At 35.1% G+C, this 17504-nt stretch overlaps 1 protein-coding gene across 13 annotated transcripts in view; it reads right to left on the minus strand.

The window, feature by feature from the left end:
• ptprfa (protein tyrosine phosphatase receptor type Fa) overlaps positions 1–17504 on the minus strand; it is a 589562-nt gene that overhangs the window by 316797 nt on the left and 255261 nt on the right. For 11 of the 13 annotated variants that reach the window (XM_051933291.1, XM_051933287.1, XM_051933285.1 and 8 more), the window contains exon 1: positions 14017–14382. The exons of 1 other annotated variant lie outside the window; for it this stretch is intronic. The gene's annotated coding sequence lies outside the window, so the exon portion shown is untranslated. Of the gene's footprint in view, positions 1–14016; positions 14383–17504 lie in introns of those variants that run through there. One more of the 13 variants, XM_051933290.1, reaches the window with a different exon arrangement.

Consider the following 17504-nt stretch of genomic DNA (forward strand, 5'->3'; position numbering starts at 1 on the left):
CTAAAATGCAATTCCTTGGCAGATCACAGACTCAGGCAGTATAAATTTATCATTCATTGTATTTTTAAACATAAATACAATGGAGAGAGCACAATACATAATTATATTAAATGATAATTAAATAGCCAAAACAAGCATGTCTCACTTAAACTCCTAACTATACATACGTAAAACTTACATAGTTTCTCACAATAAAAATTTTACTTTCTCATGTCCAGTCCAGGCCATACTATTTACTGGCTCAAGAGCTATCAATAGCACAGAGGTTAACCTCTTAATAGTATGTTGGTTTCAGAGACCTGTTTTTTTTTCTCCAAACATGTAATTATATTAAATGCAGAGAAAAAGACAATTCCTCAGCATTCTAAAATGTCTGATAGGTAAAAGAACAGCTTTTTGAAAAGGTTAGACAAGATCAGTGCTTTTAACACAAACTGTTTTTTTTTTCTAAACTGCATTCTGGAATAGCTGTGCATGTCATGAAAAATCAGAAGATAATGAAAAAGCAAATCTGACAGATGACTTCAACAGCCAATACCCAGTGCTCTTCAAACTGTGGTGGGATAGCAGATTTTGATATGCCAGTCCTGCATGCAGTCTGTCTACAAGGCTTGCCAGGAATTTGCTGAATGCTCTATTACACTGCCATTTTTTGACACTGTCTAATATTTCAATGTGTACCTCTGGTTCAATCCTCATCAAGCATGCTTCTTGGTCTCCTGGTATTGATAGTTGTCATGTCCCTGCTTATCTTTTTCACCCTTCCTTTCTGGCTGTATAGCTGCATACTGCAAGTGTATGGCAAATTCGGATTGGAAGGGATTCATGCAGCAAGCAACAAAGCCTATAAACATCTGCAAACATGACACTGCGCCATAGAAATGTTTTTCAAATCAGATGCTCATTGAAAAAAAAAAAAAAAAAATGAAATCATGAATGCAAATGAGTGTTCCAAAACTGTTACAGCAGAATACTTGCACATATGGCACATAGATTTAAATATATCTGTTGGCATTTGCTTTGGTGTAGCAGTGAGAATGCAACGTACAGTATAACTATAAAGGATTGCGCTTTGAGTACTGAGAAAAGCGCTATATAAATGTAATGAATTATTATTATTATTATAAAGTAAAAATATATTACACTGTATTTCTAGTGCTCCCTATTCTCAATGATAGACCTCTGTCTGAGTAGCATTTTTATTTAGCTGTACTTTTTATCATTGCTAGTTATTTTAACCACAGTAATGCCACTTGGCATTCCTTGTCAAGGTCTATTTGTTTTATACTACAGTTTCAAATATTTAAAGTAAATATATTTTTTCCCAAAATTACTAGGGAATAAGATGAGAAAAATAAAGAGTGGGGATTTTTGAAGCTTCTTTTTTTCCTTCACAAAGTTCAGTCATATCAGTAAAAATGCCCTGGAATCTTCTATCAGACATGGCCCTTTTCCCTTGAACAGAGAGTGAAAGGGTGAGACTCACACCAGGGCTATGGGTAAGGTCACCCTCAGATGATAAAAGGCACACTGAACGGGTCAGCTAAGGATGTCAGACAAATCCAAATTGCATCTCTCTCTGTCATTCCTCTTGATTTTGGCATTCTGGGGCTGCTGTTTGGTTTCCTAGCACTGCTCACATTTGCAAAAAAATACCACAGAGTAGAAATGATTTGTTACTTAAAATATCCATTTATTATGATCTAAAATGAGGCTATGAGTTGAATGGCTGTGTGAGACTATCACGTCTTACCTCACACACGTCACTTGTTACTTTATTATGCTGTTTATCAATTTGCTTAATAAATGGTTCATAGTTATAAAAAAACCAGGACACATGCTTGTTTTCCATACTCATTAGAGCACAGGATTAAAATGAAGATTACTTAAATTCACCTACTTGACCTTCTGTACATTTTTAAATGCATAAGCACTTAGAATAAAATCAACAGTTTTTTTTTAAATAATGCCTATTCTGCAAAAATAAAATCTGCCCACAGATTTTTTATTACATGATGTCCTACCCTTGCACACAAAAGAAACCATAAGTAGTCCTTCAACAGTCAGATTATAAATAAATAAATAAAACACTAATGAAGAGAAATTTATCTCAATTCATCTTTCTAAACAAGCCAGAGCAGACTTGTCACTGGGACGCAATATTGAGGGTGACTTTGGGAGGAACAAAACCCAAGATCAGCATGATAAATAATGTTTCATGTGATATTATGTATACTGCAATTAACACAATGGCACAAAAAACAAATATCTGTCTATATATATATATATATATATATATATATATATACACACGCACACACAGTATATATAAGGTGAGACACAAAATTAACAGGATTGGTTACAAAAATATATTTATTGATGAATTACAGCATTCTAAATATTGTCCCCTCCTATACACTCCCGATCTCTACACTGCTCCATACATATGTTCCATTGATTGAAACAGTGCTGGAAGTCTTCTTGCTTGAGGCTCTTCAACAGGCTTGCCGTTTTTGTCTTCACTTCATCCATTGAAGATAAATGTGTTATCTTCGGGTCACGTTTGATTTTCAGGAACAAGTAAAAATCACAGGAAGCAAAATTGGGAGAATAGGGAGGATAATCGAGGACAGGAATGTTTTTGTCAGTCAAAAACCGCTTTACGGAAAGAGACAAAATTTGTGAGAAATTTGATGTTGTTTCATTGTTTGATTTTTTCACCCGACATTACTTGTGTAGCGATTGTTGTGCAAATACTGACTGGGCTATTCACAGGATATACCTAGCCAGTTGGCGGTTTGAGAGGGCCTGTAGGAGGGGATATAGTTCTATGATTCACGTTTGGCTGACCTCCAGACGGTTTGCCAGGTAAGCCCCAAGCCCAGTCCAGTTATTTTTGTGTCTCACCTCGTACATACAGTATACATAGTTTTTCTTGGTGTGTTTGAATCTAATTAAAAGAATTAGCATGCTGGAGTAGAAAATTACAAAACATTACTAGTTAGATGCTACATTTACTGTATTAATATTGGTCTTACCTCTACTGTTAACATAGGTGAGACTCAATTGGACACTGACAACTTAATCTTAGAATAATCTGATAATGTGCGAAGTGTGTTTAGCACAAAGGTGCAGGGGTTAGCACTGCGGCCTCATGAATCCAGCATACTGGATTTGAATCTCACATCTGGTCACTGCTCTTGTGCATTATGCACATTCTTCCCACACCCCCAAAGGCTACATTACCTACTGACTGTAAACTTACCCCTAGTGTGAATAAGTGTGACTATGCACTGTATTTGCTCCTGTGACAGACTGGTGCCTAATTTACACCCTGTGCTTTCAGGATAGACTTCAACCCACTGTCACCCTGAACTGAAAGTGGGTCTTGGAATGTTATGTTATGACTAATTGAGTTGGTGTTGAATTGTATACTTGTGAGCTACAAGAAAATGACATGGTTGTCCTAGTGTTATATGGCTGTATTGCTGCTTTATCTGCATGAGGTTTACCCAATCAAACACCATGCAACTGCTGTTGTAATGGCAAAAAAGTACTTATAAAATGAATGAAATCTCCAAAAATGATGGACAGATGAAATGCCATAGATCACAATTAAATTACCATCTTTTTAAGAATACTATCCGTGAAGGCAACAGACGGTACTGAACTAGGGAATTCCATTCTTATATACAGCAATAAGCTCAGTAGACATTCCCTCTGATAACAATTTATAGCTAACATCCAAAACACCTTAGGTCGTCTTCTTTGTGCCTCTAACATGCTGGTTTCATGCTAGCATTTCAAAAATTCAAACTGTAAAAAGGAACAAACATCAATCAATTAACCTATCCATTATGTTTTATTGTTATATTTATATAAGTGCAATATAAATAAAATTTATTATTATTATTATTACATTATTTCCATTTATACAACTTATAAATAAAATATACTCAGTTGCTAAAATGCTAAATCAATTTATTTACAACCTCATCTAGGACAGCAAAAATGCTAGTGCTGGCCCTGATGCTGTTGTCATTTTTCTACTCAATGTTGATTTCCGTTCCATGGTTGCTGGTATTGTTCCTAACCCGCTGTAATGGCCAAGAAAAGAAAAGCCGATAAAGAGAGGAGAGAGTTTAAAGACAGACATGAGGCAGAGTATATCACTGTGATGAACAGAGTGATACCTGTGTGCTTTAAAGAAATTTGTAAGGAAAATGGGGCAGGAGTTATTTGTTAATATATTCTGGCCCACGTCAGGTATATAAAATGTTATTTTTAGTCTTCAATAAAATTGAATTTGACACCACTGCTCTAGTGTAACACAATAAAAAAACATTGGATAATTTATTTTTCTCCCACTGTCTTTATATGGTTTATATGGGCAATATGTTGTACACATGCCCTCCATTTCACAATCAAAGCAACGTCCACTGTAATTTCACATTTTATTGCTTTTTTTTTTATCCATACTTGGTGTTGGAAAAACCATTATGGTAAAACTGATTAGAAAGAACAATCTTGTGGTTTTACAGATGCTAATATCAAATTCTGAGTGTTTTTTTAAATTATGTTAAAACTGGTCCACCGTGGCCTGATTACTGAAAATAGAAACCACACCAAAACGTTTAAGAGAAAAAAAAAACGCAAAAACAAACAAAAAGAAGATCCCACTTTAGTGAATGTGCCTTTAAGGATACACATTGAATTCAGTGACTTATTTGCCACTCTGAACATTCTCTTCACTATGGAAGACAAACTTTGTCACTTAAAAAGAAAAAGAAAATTACCGTAAATAAAGGAAAAACAATACACAGCACATCTAAATTTAAATGGCCCAAAAACAAAGAACACCTTAAGCAAAGAAAATTCAGAATCAAAAGGGATCATTTTGCAGTCAAGTGCTATTAAAATGATTAACACTTTCCAATTAAAGTTTGTGACATTTCAGTCAAAGAACTGAAATCTGCTTTGTTCTTCTCACGAACTCTCCATTTTGTCCAGTATCCCAAAACATGACACTACAAAACTAAACTTCCGGGGATAGGGTATGAATAGGAGGGTGTGATTGATTTATGACTTTGTTTTAAGTTGTTTGCTTAGCAACCTTTGTTTCCATGGAGAATAAAAAGGGGGGAAAAGTATTTGGAAAAACTGGTTTTAACCAGAGGTGCTAAAGACAGTTCATTTGGAATTAAAATGAGCCTAAGATAGCAGGGATATTTTATCTGTACGTATGAGGATTTTCATTGCCAGTACGATACTTGCTTCCTAATGCATTTTGCTAAACATTCCACAAAATTAAATTTACATACTAAATACAGTATGATGCTTAGGCAGTATGAATTTATATTCCTTGACTGTATTTTGTCATGCATGAAATACGGTTATTTTAATGAGTTACATTATAAACAGAGTAAAATGCTGTAACCATTGAGCAATAAATATAATTAATGAAGGCTTCTCATAAGCAGCAACGTTCGACAGCAGGTCTGCTGATCCGAAATGAGTAAGTGAGAAGATGACAAAGGTTCTGCCAGAAGCAAGGACAACTCCAATTAGTTCTAATCAGCTACTAGAATTCATTTTTTTTATTATTCAAAGATTTGATTAATGAATCAAAAGGTCTAAATTTAGCCTTAAACTCCAAATTTGCTAGGGAACAAATAAATTAAGTTGTGTTGAGCCCACCAAAACGGGTCAACAAATCAATTAATAAAATCAATTACCACATTTAAAAAGGCAAGACATAAAACACTCACATAGAGAACAGATTACAAAAGGGGTCACTTGAATTTCTCAGGTTTATCACAGTTAAGTTGGAAGTCTTCTTCCTCTCTTTAAAGTTTTATTATTTAGTTAAAACTGCTCCTTTTAGGGAAAGACATAGTGGTAACAGAAGGGTTAAAGAGACAAGGTTGTAGTTTCAGGTCCCATCACTTTCTCCATTTGTGATCCAAAAGCTTGTCACTTATTCAGGTTTTCCTCCAAATGAATTGGTATGTCTTTTATATAATTATGTAGAGTAATCAAACCTATTAAACTTACTGTAAATTCAAGGTGGTTATAAGCAACATTCCATGCACAAACATTTATAATTGTGCTCCCTAAGTGAGCTTTGTTAATGTGAAATAAATAAATAAGTACAACCAACTGCAAAGAGACCACTCTGCCCAAGGGCAGCATTATAGACAAAGGGAATAGAAAAAGTAATGTTTCACAGTGGCAAATTCCTTGCGACAGCTGATCATAAAGTGAAGATGGCTTTGTATAAAAGCTAGACCCTGCACAAGGCCAATGGAACAAAGGCGGTGCAGGGAGAATCACATACTGCAGCAAGGTGCAGTAAGTAACAGAGCAATTTAAACAGCAGCCAACATGTATGAGCTAAACCTAGGCTTGACCTCATCAAAATTCTCAGCTACATTTTCTTTTTTTCCCTTCCTGTAGCCTTCAGATAGCAATTCTCAGCTGTACTATTTCACCCTTATTTATGCACTAATATTTTCTCAACCATTTTGGCTTCACCCTTTGATCCTCACATGAGGATGTCTTTGCCCTTATCACATCCACATCTCTGTGTGACTTTACTTGTACTGCCTCTATTCTATTCAATCCTTTTCTCAATATAAAAATATCACTGATTAATCTCTACACGTTCAGTATTCCCAGGGATAAAAAAAGGAATCTAGCAAGTGGCTGAAAATATTAACCACACACCTTGGCAAAACATGAATGAAGTATTATCATTACAGAAAAGTTCACAAAATTACACTAAGCTTGGGTGAAAGGAAAATTGTGTTAATTCTAATTTTGATATAACATTTATATATGCACGTTGCCTCAGTTATTCAGTGTATAAATCCTCTATGCAACAATTTTGAGTGTGATCTGCACATGGGTCATTGATGGTTAAGAAAACTAATAGATCTGGCTAAAGAATTTGCCCCCCAGCACATAAGAAGAATCAGAAACACAACGAGTAAGCGGACACAGAACACTGTTTATGTTGTCGTTATATACTACTACGCACCCAAAAAAAAGTGGGAGATTAAAAGTGTTAGCTTTATAATATTATTTTAGAACATGAGTCACTGCAAGGTTTCAATGTGTGATTGATAATTAGAATGACAGAAGTGTTCGTTCTTTGTCACTTATACCAGAATTAAATCAGATGTGATACTGACTTTAACCTTTACAAATATTCTGCTAGACCATCCATTTTGTTTAAATAGACGCTTTAGAGCTTTTATGATTGATCTTCAGAATCTTTTGTGATATTGGTTCCTGCATTTTACTCAGTACTGCTGATGTAGACCCTGTGATCCTGAATCAAATAAGCAAGTTCAGAAAATGAGTAGAAGAATGAACTCTTTCAGAAAATCAGAAAAAGTGCATTCAACTGCAGCAATGCGGAGAAGAAAAAAGCACAGTATTGACTGTCACTGTTTATTTTCATGAATTTTATCAGTATATGCAATATATTATGTTTAATACATACTCAAATGTTTACATAGAAGGGTTAATTTAGGTTGTGTGAAAGTGTTTAAATTTAGTGAAAGATTATTTTTATAAAATAAGCTCAATTCACGCTGTAGACAGAGTCTCTCTAAAGAGAGGGTATTAGATTTGGTTTTATGCAATGAAGTTCTTGAATGAGACAATACCCACTTTACTGGTTGTTTTAAACCATGCATCCATTTATTAGCCCAGAATGCTATACAATAAGTTCAGTATTTTAAATGCCACACAGGAAACATGGGCATCAAGGAACTACACAGATATTTTACTTAATGGAAGGACCACTAAACTGGAGATGCAACCCGGTTGGGATCAGTCAAAAATGATCAGACTGAGAGAATGTGGGTTCCAGGAACATTTCATTCCCCCACACAGAAGGTGGCAGTGTTCCTCAAATCAGGACACCTGCATGGTTATATGGGAATTGGTGTGGAGCCCTGCCGGAACCTTAGGTATCACCAGAGGGTGCTGTCGGGGGAAGACAATAGTTTCCATGTGACCCAGAAGGGCTCCCAACAAGCAATGTGGTGACACCAGAAGCTGCCCTGGGGTTTGCTCTTGGAGGAAGGAAGAAGGAAGAAATGGACAGAATTGTGTAGTGCTTATTGGTCCTTTGATGAGTGATTGTTGGAAAGGCGCATTGGAATAAATAGCTTTTATTTAAACCCAGAATCGTTTTGGGCATTACTGTATCTGTGGGTTTGGGCTCTCGAGCACCTCTTGTGGTTACAATATAAACAGACAAACACCATGCAATAATATATAGAGTACATACTCTACATACACACACACACACACACACACACACACACACTATCTATTGTACCTTTTCTTTACACTTGATTATGCATAATGATGTGTGGCTCATTTTGGAATGCAAACATTAAATGTAAAAAAAAGTAATAGTTTGCCAAGAATGGATCATTTATTGTCTACATCACAATATGAAATGACATACTGTACTTGAACAAATTAAAATGACAAAACACACAGAATCTGTGAAAGAATAAAAACAACCACTTAAACTATTTATAACCAAGTACAAAACTTCAATCTGGTCACATTACAGGAAATTGAAAACAGAGATATTGGTTAAAACTGCATGTGGGATGATAATTTTGAACAAGAATTATAACAAATGGAGATGCATTATGAAATTGCAGTGAATGGATTATTACAGCTGAACAATACAAGAATACAGTACTGACTGGCACATGCTATGTGTGTAGTGTGTACCAGTGGCCAACATTTCTTTCTATAATCATTTCACTAGTCAGGACAGCTTGACTTTCTTAGTAAACCGAGACAGCCATTGGGTTAATAAAGATACCTAGCTTTCACAGGAAGTGTTCTGTTCTACTGAACAATACTCTTTTCTTTTGCTCAGTAGGTATCCTAAAAGATATAAAATTGAGTTCATCTGCAAACTGTACAGTAACATAAACCAGACAAATTTTATTTCCTTTTTTCTGTAATTTTTACAGTAATAGGGAGACAGACAGCATAGACAGTGGTTAGCAATGCTGCCTCACAGCTTCAGCAAATTGGAATAGGATCTCTCTGTCTGATCACTGCCTGTGGTCTGCACATTTTCTCTCTGTCTTTCGGCGCCTGTTTTATTCTTACACATCCCAAAGACACACACCTTAAGGTTGAATGAGTATTTTAAATTGACCCATTATAATATAGTGTAAGTGTTTGTGTGAATATGACCTACAAAGGATTGGTCCTTTGCTAAGGACTGGCTTCTCCTGCAGTAAATGCTGTTGCGATATACGAGTACTTTGGTTCCCTGTAACCCTAATTTGAAATTAACAGTTTAAGAAGGAAATGTGTGGGTGTATAGAAATAGATCTACATGACATTCTCAAGCTCATTTTTAGTCATACGTGGCCAGAGCCTACCTTGGTAGCATTAAATATAAGGCAGGAACCAGAACTGGATAATGTTCCAAATTCATCACATGGTTCACTCGTGTATACAAACACTGACAAGTGGTCATTTCCGAATTGCCAATGAATCAAACACACATGTATTTAGGATGAGAGAAGAAAGCTTTAGTACCCAAAGAGGCACCCATATAGACATGGAGACAATGTTCAAACATCACACAGGCAGCAACCAAGTGAGACATCTGAATCAGCCACTGGACCATGGTACCATTTGCATACAGATTTGTTGCAAACAGTAGTTTGCAAATCAAGAAAACAAATAAAGTTGCTACATTACATGCAGCAAAATTGTAGCCGACTTTACACATACTTCAACATTGGTTCATGCCTGTGATCTAAAGTGGCTCCTGTCATGAGGACACTGGACACAGACTGCCACCTGCACATTTGATTCATTCACAAACTGTCACAGCTGAAGACGCAGGCTTACTTCTAAAGGACATTCACGGACAACTTCAACATGTGTCTATTGTGAAAAAACGGAATGTATTTGATGATTCGGGAGAGTTAAAACAATTCACCAAAGCATAACATTCCAGACGTAGAATCCACTTCTCCCACCCAGTTGTCTCACAAAGTATACAAAGCACAGAGACCTAGAATAGCCATCTGAGGATTTTACATTTCAAAATAAAGTCAGTCAAGGTCTTGTTAAAAGCTATAGTGCTTGTGAAGACTTGCTACATTAAGCAATTTGTTTAAATTCTGAAGATGCAGAGGTACTGAGGTATTCACAGTAGAGGTGCCCTACAGGCCATTGAGTTTAAAAATGAACATGAGACTCCCTGCTTTGCATTCAAAAGGTAATACCAGTAAAAAGCTTAATTTTTGGAAAACCTTTAGACTTCACTACCACATTACTGCATGACAGTATGCATTAAACAAAATGCAATGCTCTACAAAACAAAGTCGGGCCACAAAACAGATAAACACAAATATTCACCGATTTTTACCTTCTGTTAGAAATTCATTCTAGAAATAAAGACATCTTTGTGAACACCAAATTGGTAATATGCACAACATTACTGGCCAAATTTTTCACCACTTTAACTCTAATTACAACATTAATTCAATGTATCTAAAAAAACTGTTCTTCCATTATCAGTACAAACCACATCAACACCCACCATCAATCCACTATTATTAATTCCACTCTTACTGTCAAAAGTAGGCTGAAGACTGCACAGGGTGTGTTGTTCTTGTCCATTCTGGTTTTCTTGTGGGGGAAGGGATCCCACTGAAAAAGAGCTGTCCATCCATTGACCCTTGAAGAATAATCTGCCTGGGGTCCCTCTCTGTGCCTCCATCAAGAAGACATTCAATTGGTTTTAAGGACACACTCATCCACTCTGAAGGGCAAAGTCAATCACTCAGAAGGATGATATAAAAATGGAAGCAGAAATCAATCTGATTAAATGTGTGGAAGACTTTTTTCCATTTTGACCAACATTAAGTAGAGTGGGTCCAGATGTTCTTGGTTCAGATCTAAAATTGTGGTGTGAATTATTTGCATTGCCTTGAGGGATACTGCTAAAGTCCTAGCAAACTATTAACTGCATATTTTTTCTCGTAAATAACAGACAGAGATATCAATAATACTACACCTCACTATACAATATGCACATCTTGCTTAAACAGAAGAATCCAAACACAACTAACATTACACCAAAAGAAAAGTGTTCTCAGTAACTTTTATTATTACTGCATATTTGAATGACGCCTTTTCGCAAGGCATCTTACGAAATCAGGATACATTGCAACTAATTCTCACAGATGGAGCACAGGCAGATTAAGGCATACAGTGCGGTCAGGCAAGAATTGAACAGGCAACTTTGTAGTTTAAGGTCCTTTAAGGTTCAGTGCCTCAGCCTCAACTCTATATTCACTGTTTAAATGCTCTTTAGAATCTGGAAACCATTTACAAATGCTGTCCTTGGTTAACTGAACACGCTAAATCATCGTTAACCTTTTGGATATTTCACTGTTTTTGAGTGATTACTTTATATCAGATCTTTTACATGTTCAGCTCTCTCTATAAGTAAGGGAGGGTTAGCTCCTTTAAATTAAAAGCTATCCTACTGTATGTCTTATTAATTTGTATTTTACAAATTGTAATGAAATCCATAAAATCAGGTTCATTTTTAAAACTCAGAGTTAAATGTGTGAAAGGGGGCAGCCAGGGAGCACAATTACACGCGTAGTTGGCTTCCTTATGTCGCCTCAATTAAACCCGTAACATCTCAGTTGCTATAAAAAAAAAAAAAACACTGAAAACAAATTATACTTTGAGACACAGATTGACCAGAACATATCATTAATAGTAAGATTTTGTAAGTTTACCCAAGCATGTGCAATGCCTCTTAAAACATTCACAGATTTTGTCACATCTTTTAACCCCACCTCCTCAAGTCACTAACATTACAGGAAAATTAAGAATTAAAACATCTAATTAAAAGAAGCAACCTTTGTCTCAGGTTTTCAAGAAATCGCTAAGGCTGTGATAGGAGTTTAAATGATAAATTATTAGTGTTTTCTAGTTTGCGGTCTCACTCATTAACAACAACAAACTAGTCTCAGAGCCAAGGAGAACAAGACAAAGAATTTATGCCTTTTTGTCAACAAGCACAGAATTCACCATGTGGGGCTTTTTCATAGTAAGAAGTGGGGAAAAAGTGTCTCACATTCCTAGAGAACAAGAATGGGAAAACAAAATCCATTAAGACCATAAAGAATGTACAGAAGCTTTTTTTTTTCCCCCCCAAGTCATGCCAGACTTGGCCAGACGTTACGGGTTAATCGTAGGCTAAAATTCCAAGATATCAACGCCCTCTGTAGTGCAAAGCTCACTCAGGCGAGAAACTAGAGAGGGCATTACAGACACCTGCAGGAGGAAATAACAAATTTACCTGTGTGTGTGTGTGCGCATGTGAGAGAGAGAGACAAAGACAGTGTTTGTGAGTTTTACTGCTCTAACTGATGACTAAATATAAAACTAAAATGGGAACTTTTTACATTCGTTAAATTGTACCACATTCACTTTTATAATTACTAAATTGAGCTTGTGTGTGTTTTAACATTCTTTTTGAGTTCTTACTGTGAAAGATGGTATGTTAAGTCACAAAATGTGTTCTTCATGTATATTTTGTATAGTATACCAGCAAAGTGATTTTCTAGTGTAGTACAAAATAGATTTGTACACGCAGTGTAGGTATAATATATACAACTATGCAATATTGTAGGATTTACAGCATATCTGCACTCATAAGAGTTTTAAAACTCATGACTCATACAACACCACAGAAAGGCAACAAGTTAACTATGCCCCCCACTGTGATTCAACAATCCTTTTTTACTTTATCAGCCCAGAAAATGTCCAAACATCTCTCTTCTATAGTGGCTGTTCGAAGACAAAAGAGCAGCAAACATTCTGATAATCTACACACGCATGGTAAATGTGGTTCCAAACTGGTTTTATGGTTTGGAAAGACTAAAGCATGACCTGGAATGTCAACAGTGAGGACTGGATCAATATTGTTAAAAGTTATTGTACCTTCTAAGCTATCTGGATATTGATTAATTTCACAGATCACTTGTAAGATTAAAGGCAGCTGACACTGCCTGTGATTCATTGTTAATGTAGAAACATTTCTAATATAATCAAGTACAAGGAAAAGAATAAATCCTCGAACAACTTTGCTCAAGTTGTTAACCGAGCTAAAACATTTTTTCTGGTGGGGGTAAGCGGATAAAAACAAAGCATAACCAAGAATAAAAGAAGCCTGAAAGCTACAAAAGACATGGGGAGACCAAGGTACAAAAGCTATATCTTGCATTACATTCAGAGATAACAAATGGTAAGTCAGAGGTCGTCAGTAGCATTGTCTGATACCAGTTTGCTCAGCAGGGCTTCGCACCTTTTATCAGATGAGCAAGGATATGTTAAAAAAAAAAAAAAAAAAACACGGGACAGGCTCAGCAGAAAGAAGCTGTGGGAGAGGAAGAACAAATGAGGCTAGGACAATTTACTACTGTGTCATTAACTGAGCAATTCTGAACAACAATTGTGATAATAAAAAAGGAATTGTAAATCACAATAGAGAAATCAAAAAAAAAAGAAAAAAATTACCTACAATTTAAAAAGCTGCCTTTGTTGGTGACCTTTTCCCCTTCTAATTCTGAACTGTATGTTTCTATTAAATTCTTTTTAAAAGGAAAAGGCAACAAAATACTGACTTAAACTTTCATCAGAAACACTTTTTCCAGTTGCTAACCATTACCTTTTCTATCTCATTATGCTTTAAAGGCCAGTCTAAAAGCACACATGCACAAAAATAGATCACTAAAACCCCAAAAAACACACAAGAAATACAACATGAACCCCTTTACAATTACAAATTAAAGTTTTTTTTCTGTTGGATTGATATTAAAGCAAAAGAAATGTGATTGATAAGGAAGAGTCTAAAGGGAAATAAAGCAAAAGTATAAAACAAAGTTGTAAGCCAGTCAGGTGAGAAACAAAACAAAGCAAGAAACTCACCCATATCTGAAGAAATCCAAAAAATGGCATTAATCAAGTTGTTCCAAGATTCTCCAAGATCACTTTAAGCTACCCAAGTCAAAAAGCTGCAGTCATTCCCAAGAGTGTAACCTGACATGAAACTCCTTTATACATGTTTGTGTATATCCTACATTTTTAATGAGCAGAGTAGTTGCCTCAGGTGGAAACAAAGAAGGCGAGGATCTCTACAGCGGTTATTTAATCCATCCCACCTAATTGAGTAATAAAGGCCGTTGAGTGCTATGAAAAGTTGAATTGACAATTACAGGTCCCAGGCACCTTTTCTGACGGAGCCTTGTGAGGTAGCTTCTTCCTTCGTGTGTGTGTGACGCTTTCTGCAGACTCAGAGGAGTAGGCTGCCAAAGTTTGCCCTGACAATTAGGGGCGTGTCCTGGGGGCACATGATGTCATGGGTGTAGGATTTCACCAGGGAATTTTCAAGTCTTTGTGGCTGCCAAGTCCTAATCCAATAGCAAACTATGCTCCTTCTACAGGCAAAGATATTTAATGCATTCAGAGTCAGTAATGTGTAAAAGGCGATGGCATTTTCTCTCATTCATTCTCTTTAAAGAAAACATACACACACACACACACACACACACACACACACACACACACACAACTGACAGAAGAATAAAATGCTAACTAATAATAAATAATACTCTGTGTGTGTGCATCTTATTTTTTAATAATTTTAAATAATCCACTTGGTTTGGCAGTGTCATATTTTAGAATTTAGTCTTTAAAATCTAGTGATTTAAAATTTCTAGTTTAAACAGTAGTAGAATCTAATCTAACCAGAGCTGAGTTTATTTACTTCAAATAGGGACAACATTCAGTCTCATATCACAAATAAATACCTTAAAAAGACATTCTATTAATAATCACCATAAAGGAAAAAAAACAACCCTTTCCAATTTATGACACAGTGTCTTTTAATGTTGCAATACAAAGCTGACTAATTTACTTCTGGTATAGTGAGTAGGAGTCTTTCTTCATCGATCCAGCATCCTGGGTTTAAAACCCATGCATGGACATATGGAGGCATGCAGGTTCACTTAACTAGCAATTTCAAACTGGTCCACATGGGGGTGTGTGTATGTGCGTGTGTGTGTGAGTTGTCAACGTAAGGAGTGGTGCTTTCTTTCTGGACTGTTTCCTCCAATGTACACAGTGCTACCAGGATAGGCTCCAGCCACCTGTGACCCTAAATTGAATTAAGTGGGATTGCCAGTATTACTGTAAATTATATTTTATGCTAATAACTATCTGCAAGTACACTTACAGTACATCCGTTCATGTCATGCCATTTTCTAAGCCGCTTAGTTCAGGCCAGGGTTTCAGAGAGTGCAGGAGTCTATTGTGCAATTATCTAGTGCAATTCACCTATTCTGAATGTCTTTGGATGGTGATAGGTAACCACATCACCCAGAGGAAACCCAGATGGACACGTGGAGAACATTATGCAGGCAGGACCTCGGAGACAAATCCTGGTTTGCTTACTGTTAGGCCGCAGTGCTACTACTGTGCCACCGTGCTGTCCTACCCTCATTCTTGACTTTAAAGACTCTCGTAAAAAAGACTAACCAAATAACGTCCGAGGGAAAGGCAACTGCTTTAGCTATTTATTTCAAAAGTTCCAAAAAAATGGCATTTGACTGACAAGAGAAGATTATATGACTGTTCCACACATTAAATAAGAACAAAAACAGTTTCAGAAATGTAGATATTTTTGCTGGCCCCCTGAGCTATTAAGCAAAAGACAGAGAATCGATTTAAATATGAAAATGACTTAACAGCAGGGTTTTCCAACAGTAAGCATATAGTAGGTTCTAAAAACACCAATAAGCTCAATTAGAGCATCCAGTTGGCGAGCTGTCTAAAAGGAACAATAATGTTAGGAACACAGTGGGAAACAAGACAGGAAAAGAATGAGAAAGGGCAAAAGTATTCAGAGCTTCAAAGTGACCACTGCGTTCCCTGAACACTCCCCTTTCTATCTGATGATTGCTAATATGGAACAAAAAAAAAGCTATAAATAAAAGTAAACCTGGTTAATTTCACATGCTAGGAATGTAAGTACTGACATCTTCATTTTATATAAGAAAAGAAATTGTAGTGAATTACTCACAGACAACTGTATTTAGTACACAAATCACAATATATTACTAAACAAAGAATGAAATCTTCACTTGAATTGAATGGAATTTTTTATAAAACACTCCTCACTAAGCACAGGCTGAAAGCAATGTAACATGCTGAACGCTAAAATACAATTTACAAAGTTTACATGATATACACCACTAAACCCAGTTTAACAGAGCCTTTTCAAACTGATTAATCTAAACAGATCCTGAAATAAATCCATATTGAGTTATGGCCCATTTATATTTGACAACAGAGGGGGGAATGCAAAAATAAAAAACTATTATTACTATAAGTTTGATATGTATGGTGTGTTGCAAATATCAGGATTGTTTTAACACTGCGAAAGTAATAAATTGGTGTTCAAATAGCATTATGACGATGGGAGAAGCTGAACAAACATCACCACCATATATATATATATATATATATATATATATATATATATATATATATATATAAATATATATATATATATATATAAATATATATATATATATATACATATATATATATATATATAAATATATATATATATATATATATATAAATATATATATATATATATATAAATATATATATATAAATATATAAATATATATATAAATATATATATATATATATATAAATATATATATATTATATATATATATATAAATATATATATATATATAAATATATATATATATATATATATATATATAAATATATATATATATATATATATAAATATATATATATATATATATATAAATATATATATATATATATATATATATATATAAATATATATATATATATATAAAATATATATATATATATATATATATATATATATAAATATATATATTTATATATATATAAGTATGTCCATATATTCAATCTCGTTTCGCTTTTACCTTTTCGACAATATCGCATTGAATTTTGATTCCGTGTTTGGTATTACATCGTGACAACTCAACATATAACTGCCTGTGAGTAAAAATCGTTTTTCTCTACACAAACTGTGTCTGACAATAGCATTCACACAAATGAGAAATGATTGAACCATGTGCGTGGTTGTAAATGTTTTACAATTCTGTTTGCATAAAGTCTTGTCTCGAAGGGCTTTAAATTTTCTTTCGCGGGATTTCACTTTCACCAACCAACCAATCTTTTAATTCTCACAGATACGCCTGTTCATTGGGAAGAAACACTACTTTTCCCTGATGGCAACACGAATTAGATGATCTACAAGTCTCCAGCTATTAAATCCGAACAATATATTCAATCTCTTTTCACTGTTCCATTATTTCACCAAGTAATAATTTCTGTTTGTGCTA

The sequence above is a fragment of the Erpetoichthys calabaricus genome, chromosome 10 (assembly GCF_900747795.2).
Source record: "Erpetoichthys calabaricus chromosome 10, fErpCal1.3, whole genome shotgun sequence".
In the NCBI taxonomy this organism is placed as follows: Eukaryota; Metazoa; Chordata; class Cladistia; order Polypteriformes; family Polypteridae; genus Erpetoichthys; species Erpetoichthys calabaricus.